The sequence below is a fragment of the Parus major genome, chromosome 4 (genome assembly GCF_001522545.3).
Source record: "Parus major isolate Abel chromosome 4, Parus_major1.1, whole genome shotgun sequence".
NCBI classification, from domain to species: domain Eukaryota; kingdom Metazoa; phylum Chordata; class Aves; order Passeriformes; family Paridae; genus Parus; species Parus major.
The window spans coordinates 9,391,204-9,404,724 of NC_031771.1; the positions used below are offsets into that span (position 1 = coordinate 9,391,204).

The window sequence follows — 13,521 nt, forward strand, 5'->3', positions numbered from 1 at the left end:
TGACCATAAATTTATACCATAAAATCTCATGTAGTTTCAATTCATTTGTTAACAAATGACAACTTGGGACTCTTGGAACAATGGTTGAAATCACTGTCTTACCAAATGTTGGTAATTTATAATTGTAAAATCATGTTTCTGGGGTATGCATACCATATCTCTGTATGTCATAATGTACAACAGAAATTAGGGGCAGGAGGCAGATTCCAAAAAAAGATATTATCCTTATTTTCAGCCCTGAATCTGCACTACAGAGATTAGAAGATATTGCAGGTTGGTTATTAGCAACATCTTGGGTCTAGAGCTCATTCTGCTAGAGCTCTGCTGCCTCTGAAGACTTGTCTAGGCCAGCTTTTTATTTTGACTATTAGTAAGACAACACCCTGGAGCTCCTTAGTCTTCAGCTGGTCTGTCCTCTGGTCTGTTCCCTGCTTGCCTGTCTGAAAGAGCTGGCTGGGGGATAAGATCAGTAGAAGTGGTCAGAGTTCCTTGCTCTGAGCTGTTGGGATACAGTGAGTTTGTCAGCCTGTGTATAAATATGTGAGTGTGTGTCCCTCGTCTGATGCTGTTCAGGGAAGGTGTTTGGGGTGCTGTGCAGGAGCTGTGAGGGCAGGCTGAGATATGCCCTGCTACAGACATAGTCTTGGCGATGCCGTGCAGTGAATATATTGAGGTTTGTGGTTCTGAACTGCATCCATTGTGAATCCTGTAGGTGAGGTTTGAAAGCATGCTGGCCTGAGGAGCACCTGCACTTTCCCAGGAAAGACTCTTTTAAATATGCAAAATTACAAAAACACCGAAACAACCCCAATCCTATACATAATGTGGTCAAATGTCCACCTCCAGAAGCATTTTCTCATCTTTAAAGTTTTCTGTGGGTGTAAGTTCCAGTGCAGCTTCACACTCTGCTTCATCATAATGAAGTCAGAAAGAAATTACTCTCAGGTGGGAAGATATTTCTTAAAGCCTTCTTTCAACATTTGTACCTATCGCAATGCCCTGGTTAGAAGTGTGGAGCAATCTGTAGGTTCTGACCAACGAGAAAAGTGCCAGAAATAGCATGTTTTTATGACCCAAAATTACTTGTCAGGCATCAAGCATTATTATGGTATTGCATACCAAGTCTGAGATAATAATTTCCTGATACGTGGCAGTAATTGGATTTTTTTTTTAAATTACTTTTATAATTGCAGTTCCTATTCCAAAACAAATCCCTATTTCCTACTTGTCCTGCACTGAAAATCAGTTTCTTCCTGTCTTTCACGCTTTTCCATTCACTGTTTGCTTGCATGTTTGTGCAATTTTAAGATGCCTATCTTGCACTAGGAGAAGTATTTTAGGACCTTGGAGATCAACAAGAATAAGCAAATCCAGGAATTGCATGAATCTGTCATTTGGTTTCTATCAAAAGGAAGGCAATTTCTTAATTTAGTCTATTCTGAATGAGTAGGTCACATGCATGCATGAATTTTTACTTCTGCTCTCTCCTATCCTTCCTCCCCATGCCAGATCCTCCAGAAAAATGAGCAGCAAAATGAACAGTGACTTGATATGTTTGATTATTTTATTTTTTTTTTTCAAGGCAACTTCTTTTCCCCCTTTTTTATCCTCTGAGCACTCTTGATGATTCACTGATCTTTCACCATAATGAGCAAGTACCTGGGTATCTCTGTGATGCTCAGACTGAGTCTAGTCAGCAGCACAGTGTGCTTATTTCTGGCCATGTTGTGCCTTTCTGTTGTGAATTACAAAAATGATTGTGAGAGAAAAATGGTGCCACTGATAAATAAGTGACAGAAAGCCAATAAATTCTGTGCTCTGCTATTAAAAATGAATTCTCTCATCCTAATGCAGCTCCCCTGGGCTTTATGTGACTCTCCTACCTGAGCTTAGAGTTACTTTTAATCTAAATGACAATTTTATAGAGCATCACACAGAGGCATTAAGCAAATTTGGGATGCATGGTAAAACAAACTTCACATGAAGTTGATCTCTTGTTGGTTTTTTGGGGGTTTTTTTGAGAATGCAAGTCACATTTTTTTTTACTTTTTATTTAATTAACATTTTGGATCCCTATGAAAACTAACTAATAATATCAGGAATCTTATTAAAGATAGACCATCCAATGAATTTCAAAGTTTTAGGTTGCCTAACATCTCCCATTATAGTGTTGTCTTAGCTAAATTATGGTTTAACTGGCTAATTACTTTTGATCCTGGATATCTGCTGTAAGCTGTGTGTGAGAAAAGGAGTAAAAACGAGAATTACTGGTTTGTTTGAGCAAGATGTCCTTCTTTGTCCTCTATCCCTGTTAAATTGTTTCAGTAGCAAGGCTGAGAGAACCTGGAAGGTACTTCAATCTTTTTCAAGAAGAGCCTTTTTTGGGGGGGGGAGTTGGGGGGAGGTGGGAGGGAAAATCTTGGTCTCAGAAAGAAGAGACTTTGGGAATATTGTTCAAATTTTAAAACAATAGAAGGTTCCTGAATGAGACAGAATTAAATATTTAAGTCTATTAACAGCTCAGCAGTGTAAAGACAGAAACTTTTGCACTGTGAGTGTTCCATGCTTACAGAGACTAGCTAACAGTTTCCCATTCTAGGTAGATTTCAGCGTTACGCTGAAATTAGTGGCAGAATAATAATGCCACTTTCAACGCCAATATTTGATACTTTAGATGAAGCAAAACATTATTAGATATATTTTTTCCTTCTCTTTGTAGTCACATGCATTTTCCCTCCTCTCGTGCCTTGTCTAATTTTTATCAGCTCAGTTATTTTGTTGAAATAGTGAAAGAAGCATTGTTGAGTTGTATCTAGAGTTTTGATTTTGTGCATTTTTTAAACTATATTACAGTTTTATATTCTATTCTGAAGGGCTAGTATGTATTTGGGTAGCAAGAGTAAATTATTTATAAGTCTTTACTTAATTATTTGAACTAGAGCTGTCTGCCTTCAGTTTGGGATGTGCAAAGATGATATCCTAAAAATAGAACTGCTTGAATTGAGTATGTGTGTGAAAAAGTAGGGCAAAAAATGTAGAGATTTTCAAAGATATGTGTTTTGTCTCGGATGTCAAATTCCACAAAGTTACTTTTTGGTATCTTAATGTCTAAAAAAGACTCAGCGGAGCAAGAGTCCCAAGTCAGATCCTGACTTCTGTTGGGCCAGCTGGGTCAGTGACTTACTAGGCCATTGATTTGGCATAGCAAGGTCCAAAGCCTTATTGCCCTGACATTGCCATGCTGGTTTTCCCATTTTGCATTTCCATTTTAAGTGAGTATTCTGGTAGTAGAGTGAGATGTATTCAGAAGAGTTTTGGATGCTTGGCCTAGCAAAATGGCCTGATAATCAGGGCTGTAAATGTGTAAAGCTGCCTCATATTAGTTGTGTGTGGTAGTTTGACATTCAGGGAAAGAAATAAGAACCACCCACGGAAATTATTTCTTTGAGAGAAGCTGCTGGGAGCTTCCTCTGTGCTTGAGACAGGCCAGTAGCTGGCTAGTTCTGAGAACTGACAATATTTTGCACCATTAAAAATTAGATCTGCCTCTGTGATTACCACCTTTTAAAAAACCCCAAATCTGGGACCTTCTTTCTCTTTGTTTCTAGCCTTGAAAGGTAGCGGAACTTTGATGAGGCCGGCCCTGCTTCCCCACGGCCTGTGCAGCCTGCGGGGGGCTGGGCCGGACCCCAGCGGCTCCCGGGCGGGAAATGGAGGCTGAGGGGTGGCGGAAGCCCCTTCCCAGGGGAGCCGAGCCCTCCCGGGGAGCCCGCCGAGCCCTTTTCAGCGGCACTGCCGGGCCAGGCCGGCCCTGGCTCGGCTGAAATTCTGCTGCCGCTGAGTTTCACCAGAAAGTGCCGGGCAGGGGAGGAGAAGCCATCGGCCCGCGGTGTGCTGCCTCTGAGGGCTGGCCTGGCTGCTGAGATCCCAGTGCAGCCACCGAAAATCATCCGGCATAAACAGCTCTGGCCGCTGCCCTGGCAGAGATCACATAACCATCCGCAGGTCTGGACAAGAGATTTAACCCTTTCACTACACAGATGAGACCTGCAGAACTGGTTTTACCCCCAGGGAGAGAAAAGAGCGATCAGCACATAGAAGGACAACATGAAAACATCAAGGTCAGTAAAAGAAGGAGTCAAGATGGAAGAGAGATGAGGAGATGCCGAATGGGGCTGAAATATTCTTTTTGTAGGGCCATGGAGATGGACAATGATATACAAAAATAACTCCTTTAATTCCTGAAAGACTATTGGGGGGATGAAGTATTCAAGCTGTAGATGTGAGCAGAGGCATCCATTGATGAAGCCAAGCAGATGCTGGAGTAGCTGTGATCCCGTAAGATCCCATGAGAAGCTTGAACAGAGAGAGAGATGAGAATTGATGAAGACCCATTGCCTCCAGAGAGAAAAGGAAGAAAACCTCTGTTCCCAGATATGATCACAGAGACGGATAAAGAGAACTTCTGCCTTTGAATAACTCATCCTTAAAATAATACCCCATGAGTTCATGGCCCATAGACACACCTCTGGGAGGCCTGTGAAAATGGGAGGAACTGTCACGATGGCAGAATTTTTGCCTGGGTGGCTGCTATTCATAGAAATGAAAAGCCATGAGAAAACTGTTTCTTGTGGAGAAGTCTCCATGGCATGAGAAAACTCCTCTCCATACAAGGACTAAAAGACTGTTGTACACTTGGTACTGCTTTATCATCCCAGGTTTTGTCTCTGTATGGTCAGTTGGGAAAGGAAAAAGTTGGGTAGGGGGAGGAAAGGTTTCCAGAGGTTTTATTCTGGTTTCTTATTCTTGTCCTGTTAATAAAGTTTCTTTGTTCCTTTTAAATTTTAAGCCTGTTTTTTCCATCTCCTAATCCATATCTCACAGCAAGGAATGAGTAGGTGCCCTGGTGATTTTTAACCGGCGCTAAAATCCGCCACATTATGTGGTGCATTGGCTGGAAAACTCAAATTGGTGAATCTAAACCACTACAATGTGTTAGTTGTGTGTGTGTTTAATATTTAGATTTTCTCGTTACCTTAATCTGTCCAATAGAACAAATTTTATTTGTACATGCCTTATGTTACTTGAGGTTGGATGCTCCTGGCTTTGTTGAATGAAGGGCATTAATTACTCTAGCATTTTTATATTGATAACAGTAAACAGGGCAGGGGACTGTGCTTTGTGAGCTCCACTTGATGGTACCTGGTGAAGAAGCTTCTGCTTCGGAAAAGGCAGCTGCTGATATTCTGTGGAGCTTTAAAATTTTTCCAATGTGATATTTATTAACTGTAAACATGTAAATTGTTATATGTAAACTTCATCTTCTCCATGAGAGCTGTTGTATAGAATGCATAGCATATATATGTAAAATTTAATAATGGAACATGGCTCACAACCTGCTGGATAGAAGTGACATTAGTTTTAGGCTTAGAGCTAGCAGTGTTTTCTTTTCACAATTCCTTTTAACCTGTGGGGTAGAAACCGCCTGGTTTTGGTTTCTGTGAGTGGCAGTGTGTCTCCGTAAGAGTGATAGCAGAGTAAGCTGATTAGCACGATTGATACTGCATGTCAGGGGACTGGCATAATGGGCTACCATTGAGATTGAATTGTGAAACCACACACAGATGAGGTAATCTCATTAGATGATTAAAACCTTTATTGAGTCTACCGGATTGCAGAGCTTTCAGTTGCATTGCTGTTGGGAGCTGATGCTAAGTAAGTGTAGTGCTCTCTTTCGAGTGATGCTGAAATGGAGATCTTGCTGGGTTATTCTCCTGGATAATAGTTGCAGCAGCTGGAGGCTGATGAAGAATGTCCCATCTCTTTGTGTTTAGAAGTAAGGTTCTGTAGGATTATGTCGTTTCCTCTTAAAATCATTGTCAGCCTTGTGCTAGTTTTATCATTCTCCGCTGTACTTTGTGAAGTTCTGTACTATTAATGTTGGGAGGATATGTGTAACTTCCTATGGAATATTGCAGTGTATGTATCACCGTTCTGTTTTTGTAAAGTGTCTGTGTTTTTCCTGAGGGTTGGTTTTGCCTTTGTTGTGAGGTGTAGTGTGTCACTCCTTATCCTCTTGCATGTCCTGTTTACAAGCAGTGTGGCAGGTAGCACATGCTCACACCAGAGCTGGTGGTATACAGAAACCCCACCTGACTTCTTCACGTGCTACTTGTTTTAAGATGCCAATTGAAAACACAGAATTTCAAATTAAAAGTAATATGCTTGATTAGTCCTATACTTAAGCTTTGCTTTTGCTAACAAGCTACAAAATTTCTAATTCTGGATCTCAAATGTTACAATATTTGGAATGCAAAGGTTACTAGACCAGAATTTTGGAACGTCAGGACTGCTGTTGTGAGATTGGTAGTGAGCACTGTTGCTGTATAATCAGATTTTTCTGTATTAAAAAATAGTCCAGTTAATCTTTTGGGAGCTTGGGTACAAACAGAAGAAAGATGTGTAATTTCCATTGTGTGTCCTGAGCAGTTTGTCCATTTGTTTTGCTTACAGCAAATACTGTGTGACACTAATAAGCACATCCAGTGAGATAAACGCACACATATTTCTTTTTTCTCAAGGGAACCCCAGCAATGTGTTATCTTCTGAATTCTGTTGTCAAATGTGGTTTATTTATTTATCAGTTCTGCAAGGAAGTGACATTTGTCTAGGTGCTGTTTTGGATCTGGTGTCAGAAAAAAAAAGGTCACCACAAAACCAAAAATCCACCACAACAAATTGTTCTTGTATGTGAAGAAGTGAGGCAATATGCACACTGTGAAGATAATGTTCTTTCATGTCTATTTGCTAAAAATAAAGTCACAAACTTGTAGAACTTAGGTTACAGACATCAATATTGTGTGGATTGTGATTTGCAGAGCAAATGCACATCAAGTTTTCAGATTTAATTTTACCAGCTTTCTAAAAATGGCATAGCTTGATGATAGGAGACATCATCTTGTGATTGATTTTAAAATCCAGGGTTATACTGGCCATCAGTGATAGGCAAGTTAGAGGCAGGCCAATAATTTATATATAATTTTATATATATATAATTTGTATGCAAAATCAAGTCAAGTTTCCTCAAATACCAAACACTTAATAAATCAATTGACAATTGTTCTAGTTTTTTGTATTATGAAAAAACTTTTGAACTGTTCACAAAGTGTTATTTTACTGTAGTTATCTTTCTGTGATGTAGACTGAAATGAATTGACTCTTAAAATATCTGGTATGTATACTTATGTAAATATTTTCCATTTCAACTTTAGCTTGCTCTCAAGTATGAATTATCTCAAGATCTCCTTTTTGGAGACCTTGGTCAAGTCCTGATGCTTCCTGAAATGTTACTCTATTAATGGCACTACTTTGCAGTTACTTTTTTCTTTAAGGGCAAACCTAGGCCTTGTTATGCAGCTGCATTTTGCCGGTGAAGGACCTGTTCCCCTGAACATATAAAATTATGGAGTGTTTTCATTAAACAAGGCAAGTGTTTTGATTATGAGGATAAAAAACCTCCTTTGTTGGTATGACTGCAACCCAGATATACTCTTTCTAGAGCATCTCCTGTGAATGAAGGAGAGAAAATCACAAATGAGAGACCTCACAAGACCCTTTCCAAAAGGAATGAGTTATAGGCTTTACTTCTTCATGCAGCTTTCTTCTTTCTGCATGTTGGATGTGCTTAGAAAATGAACCCCAGGGATGATATCTCAGCCCTGTTGGCTATTGGAACAGATCAGTGATTTCAGGATCACCAAGACAGAATGTAAGCTAGGGAGATTAATCCATGACTGTATTTGTTAGTCTGCCTTTCTTATTTAAAACTTATAACTCTCTTTCTGCTTATATAAGCTGGTTGTAAAATGGCTGAAAAATCCATAATCTCTCTTGGTTCAGATATACTTGTTTCAACTCTGTATCTGTAAACTGAGTCCCCTGGAAAAAAATCTATAAATAACCTGACTCCAAACACCTCTCCTGACTGAAGTGAGGAAAAAAAATATTTTTAATGCCATTTTTTTGGTAAATGTTGGGAAGAGTTAAGTGCCTGAGCTGTTGCAGAAGAGAGGGGGTATAAGACTGAACCCTCCTCCTTAGAAAATGCAGTGGAAGGTCTAGATTACCCAGAACATGTTGTTTGTCCTTATTCTTTATTCTCAAAGAAAACGAACAGGTTTTTTTCTGTGGGCTAAAATTTTGATTATGTTAATTTGTGCTTTGCTCACCAGTCTCCTTTCAATGTAGGAAATCTATATTCACTGTTTGTTTCTTTTGCCTTGGGTTAAGCCAGGTGATTTAAACTACTTGACTGTCTGTCTGTATGAAATGTTTAGGAGTTATTTTGCTGACCATGAAGCAGCTCTTGAGCCATCTTTTTTTTCCTTTTTCCAAGAAACTTTCCACGTTTCTTAAAATAGCATGTTCACAACATATTTTGCTCCACTGTTTTGTGCTGTTTTCTTCCTTCCCACCTCCCGTAACAGCCTGGTGGGTGAACCCGAGCAGCAGCTCATGCTCTACTTCTTTGCTTGTTTCTTTTGTAATGCGTCTGCTGAGCTGGCTGGCCTGCCTCCAGAAGTGGATAAGTGTGTTTATACATGCAGCCTAACAATAGTATCATAACACCAATTTGTTTTACCTGGGCTGGAAATAACAATCTAAATATTGTGAATCAAAGAGAAGGCAGTCATTTGTATATGCCTCTCTACACTGCCAGCTCATTTCTGTTGAGTGTGATAAAGTCACTGAAACTTTTCTTACATTTTGTGGGAATTTTGTCAGTTCTGTCGTTGTGATGTGATACCTTTTTTAAGTGCTGAGAGAAGTTCTGCTGTACCTTCTCCCCCAAGCTGAAACTGATGCTGCCAGGCAGAAGGTGATTAATTTGTAAGTCTAGTTCAGGCACAAGATGTTGCAGAAAATCATCTATCCCTGCCACCAGCAGGAGGAATTTATAGTATAGCAAACCATTAAACTATGCTTTTATTATAGTGTTTGAGCAGAGTTGTAAGAGGTAGAAAGCATACAATAAATACTGGTTATGCTTATTTATTAGTCATGAAGTGACTAACAGATTGATTTATTAGCATGTTTTGGTTAAATTGCCAAGACATTAAAATAAGTGTTTTTTATTGTTACTTCGATTCAGTGACTTTCGTCACCAAAATAATTTTCCTCTGGATTGAAACAATTGGTGGGATTGTGTCCATCAGTAGCTGATCTGAGCAGCTCTAGCAGCATTTATACTATTCACATGCCATGGGGCCTCATGTTTTAAAGTTTATGTTTCTGAACCTAAACACTCTGGTTATATCATCCCATCGTCCCATCCTCAACATCTTCTGATTTTCACTAGGTGGTGGTGTACTTTTGCTTTAGTAAAATCTGAGTTGACTTGTCCAATCTGCTGGAATATGTCTTATTTTCTGTGAAAAGTTTTTAAATGGGAGGGTAAGGATGGATGTTTTGGCCATTCTGGCACATCATCTCGTTACCAAAAGTGAGAATGCCTTTGTTTCCACATCACTCAGCCTTTGGCCTCTCTGCCTGTCGAGCATAATGAGTGCTTTCAAATCATGTAGTAGCTCCAGTGAAATGGCACCTGCCTGGCTGGAGGCTGGAGCTGACAGCAGCAGTACAAATAAAGTGACATTGGTAGTATCTTGCCTGCGCAGTCAGTGACAGTGAAGTTACAGTCACTCTGCATCACTGATTTCCAGAATTCTGGTTTGACATTGTTATTACTGTTCTTAGTTAGTTTCTCATGATTCAAGCTGTGAATAAGCAGCTTCAGTGCTGTGGCTTTCTGGGAGGAAGAGGCTTGCAGCAGAGGCAAAACAGCATGTTCAAATTTAAATAATCAAATTAGTTGTGTGTCTAACTGAATTCATAATAATAATATAGGTTTAAGAGGTTGAAAATTTTGTACAAGATACTGTACAAAATTAAATCTTGTTTCTAATTTCATGCCTCTTGTTCTTGTCTCGAAGCTCTTTCCATTTTAAGGACTAAAAAATGGTCATTTTTAGAAATAGAATACACTTTTTCAATGTCATTATACAGATATTGAAAAACAACCAGTTCCATAGCAAGTCATTATTACTCATTACATTATTATGGGTTATTATTACTCATAAGTGGCTCCAGAATAAAAAGAGTTAAGTTAGGAGTTTTTGAGATAAAGTACCTGCTGAATTAAGTTGTTTTGTCCATTTGAGGTTATCCGCTGTTAAAAATGTCTTGAAACTTCTGCATGTGTACCTTATAATTCTGTTAGATGACAAACAAAATGTAGAAAAACATGTTTTTCCCTTTCCAAGTCACATTGTTCCTGAAGTACAGGCAGTGGTAAGAGCTTCCAGTCAGTAAACAAAGTAGTTGCCATTTAGGTGTATAAGAAAGACAACGAAGTAACAAGTAGTCCAGTTTTAGCATTTATTTCCTGCCTGTAAGTTAAAAATTAAACGTTTTTGTAGTGAATGAAACCAGTTATGAAACTCTCACCAAAAAAAAAAAAAAGGTGGAAAAAACAGTTGGATAATGCAGTGCTTGCTTTTCATGTCAAAGAGCAAAATGTAAAAATGTGAAGTACTTCGCAGACCAAATAAAGTAGGGGGTAACACTTGAATCTGCTCAAAATCAAAAAAGAAATAATAAAAATCTGATGGGGTTTAAATCCTCAAAACAATGTTGGTACTTTAATAGTAGATTTTTTTTCTTTGAAGTATTTTTAATGTTTTTCTCTATTCTGTGATGTGCTCTGATACAAATGAATAAATGAACAATCTCACTGTACTGAGCAAACAGCAGGCTAATTGTTCACTTTTTATTGAGTGCACAGAGGGGGAAGGGAATAGTTTGCGGTGAGATCAGTAATTTTTGTTTTTCATGAATCTCTTAGTTACTCATCAGATGGATGCTGTTATTAAAAAGAACAAGAAAACAACCTCCATAAGGATAAATGCTTAAAAGAAGAAATCTTAGCAGTAAAAGATGGAGATGGATGGTGATATTTAAAAGGTCTTGAGCTTGTGGGCATTTCCTAGATTATAAGGATGATCTTACAGGGCCTTTTGCCTCATCTTGTTCTTTATCCAGAGAAATGCCTGGCAGGAGAATACATTTTTAGTGAATTTAACATTGAAATGATGCCACTTAAATTATTTATCCTTAGATTATATAGAAGATGTTTGTATTCATCATCTGTCCAGATGCACAAAGCATGACTTTTCTTATGCTTAGATGAAGCCTTAGATGTGGGATGCTTTTAACTGAGCTAAATGTGAAACACTTGGTAAACTAAATGCCCTTTGTCTGGTAGGTGGTGAGATGCAGGGAGCTGTTCAGCTGGAGCTGCAGCACAGCTGTGGTATCTGGCCTTGGAAATGAGGGCTAAGAAACAAGTTCCTCCTTTCATAATACAGCTACATAAAGATATTTTTATTTTTCTCTGTTTACTTACTTTTTGTGATATCATGTTTACAGCAAAAGAGTATTAGTCAAAATGACAAGAGCTGTTGAAGAAAGATTCCTCCCAGCAATTGTTGAAGGAAATGCTTCATTTTTAGAGAAAATGACATAAGGTTTCCTATCTTTTCACTTACTTAAACTTAGCATCCAAACTGAATTCAAGGTGAGTCTGTGAAGAAGTATAATTATATGTCATCTTCTAGTTCTTCTGCTTTTGCTTTTCCCCTCTCAAACATGCTAACCCACAATTTTTTAATTTTCATTTTATTTTTAATGAAGGTTTCATGGACCCTGGGATTTGGCCATTAATTTTAGGCCATTGTGTGAATGCTAATACTTAAAAACCTTGCTTCCTCTCAGGGTTTATCAGTTGGAAGCATCTTCTTTTTATCCCATGTGTAAGCAAAGACCTCTCTGGATTGATGATTTGATCTGTATAATGGAAAATCTAGGCAGGATATCCTTTCTCTGTTATTCCTTGGTGTGATGGCATCAGGTTGTGTCTTAAGATGGGGGAAGAGGAGGATCCTATTAGCAGACAGAGTGGTATCAAGGGACTCTTAAACTGCGGGCTGGCTGAGGACCTTGTATTTACTTTCCTTGTTGAACTATTTGTGCTTCAAGCTGCTCTAACATGTCAGTGGTGGCTTGTGCTGTTGTGCCCAGAAGCTTGCTTGTGTGCTGTTTGAATGTTTTGTGTTTGGAAGTTGTTCTTGGATACCAAGGGCTGTGAGGGTCTTCTCTAGTTATTTTGAGCTCTAGTAGACCTTAATGAAATAATGCATTGACAAGGTAGATCCAGTCTTACCCTGCAGAAGTGCAGTGCCTGAGCTTCCCCTGCCAAGAAATAAATGTTTCTGTTGTAATTCTGTTATTAAAATGCCTCTGAAATGGAGCAGTGCTTAATGTGTAATAACGGTGCAGTGAATGCTTGATAAGTGTGTGCAGTGAAAGTTGATAAAGGGGTAGCAAACGTACTCAGAATTATGTTGGAACATTAATAATGTTGGAAAATTATTATGACCTTGCATTTCATCATGCTTGTAGCTATTCCATGTAATACTCATAGCTTGAAATTTTGCTTGGTGTTTGCAAGGCAGAGGATGTTACCATCCTCTCTGACTGTGAGAGAACCAGTGCTCAGGAGCAGGAATCTGTATAAAAATGACACTAACTCTTTATCCCAGTCCCTGCCCCTTCCTTTATACAGAAAACACAGTGTAGCTCTGGTGCAAGAGGTGAGTCCCTCTCTGAGCTGGTGCTTCACTTCATCTGACTGTGATGTCTGTGTGTTGTGGTGTAACCACAGAGGAGGAACCTGGGACGTGATTGTGGCTTTGCAAAATAATAGTCATCAGGTACTTGGGGTGTAAGGTGAAATCCATTAAAACCAATGAAAATAAATGCTGTAATTGCTTATTTGGACTTTGGAATCTGTAACCTTCCAATGTTTGTGCCAAGCTATTGGTACAATTTAAAATACATGAATTTTCTACTGTTGCTGAGGATATCTGTGGGATCATTGCTTTGGCTTTTATGTGAGGAGTAAAGATCTTTCCTTCTACACCGCAAAGTGCATCTTGGCTACTTCAAGTTAGCAAAAGTCCTTTTTGTATTGGCAAACTGATCTGTGACTTTCCAGCACCATGGATTAACCGCAGTGTTTAAATGGATGCTTGCATTTCTTATAAGAATGTCTTCTAATTTTATGGGACATTTACCTATTTCTGATCTAAAAGCTCAGAAAAATAGAAGTTTTTTAAGGAAAGATAAAATGTTCTAAGAAACTTCTACTGCTCTTGTTTACACTGCTGGAAAACTAACATTATATATAACAGCCTAATGACAATGACTTAAACAGAAAATCTCAACGAATGCAAGCATTTGTACCTCTGTGCTCTTAATAGTGCCTACTAAAAAGGTAAAAGTTTCACAGTTTTTAGCCCCGTTCAACTTAGGATTTTGAACTAACATTTTAAGTCTATGTAGATAGTGTGTTTTAAGCTGCTTTTGAAAAACCAAAGCAAGGGAAGTTTTTCAAATCTTAAG

At 38.7% G+C, this 13,521-nt stretch overlaps 1 protein-coding gene across 9 annotated transcripts in view; it reads left to right on the forward strand.

The window, feature by feature from the left end:
- GAB1 (GRB2 associated binding protein 1) overlaps positions 1-13,521 on the forward strand; it is a 111,381-nt gene that overhangs the window by 33,151 nt on the left and 64,709 nt on the right. Inside the window, exon 1 of one of the 9 annotated variants that reach the window (XM_033513844.1) lies at positions 11,375-11,635. The exons of the other annotated variants lie outside the window; for them this stretch is intronic. The gene's annotated coding sequence lies outside the window, so the exon portion shown is untranslated. Of the gene's footprint in view, positions 1-11,374; positions 11,636-13,521 lie in introns of those variants that run through there. 9 annotated transcript variants of the gene reach the window in all.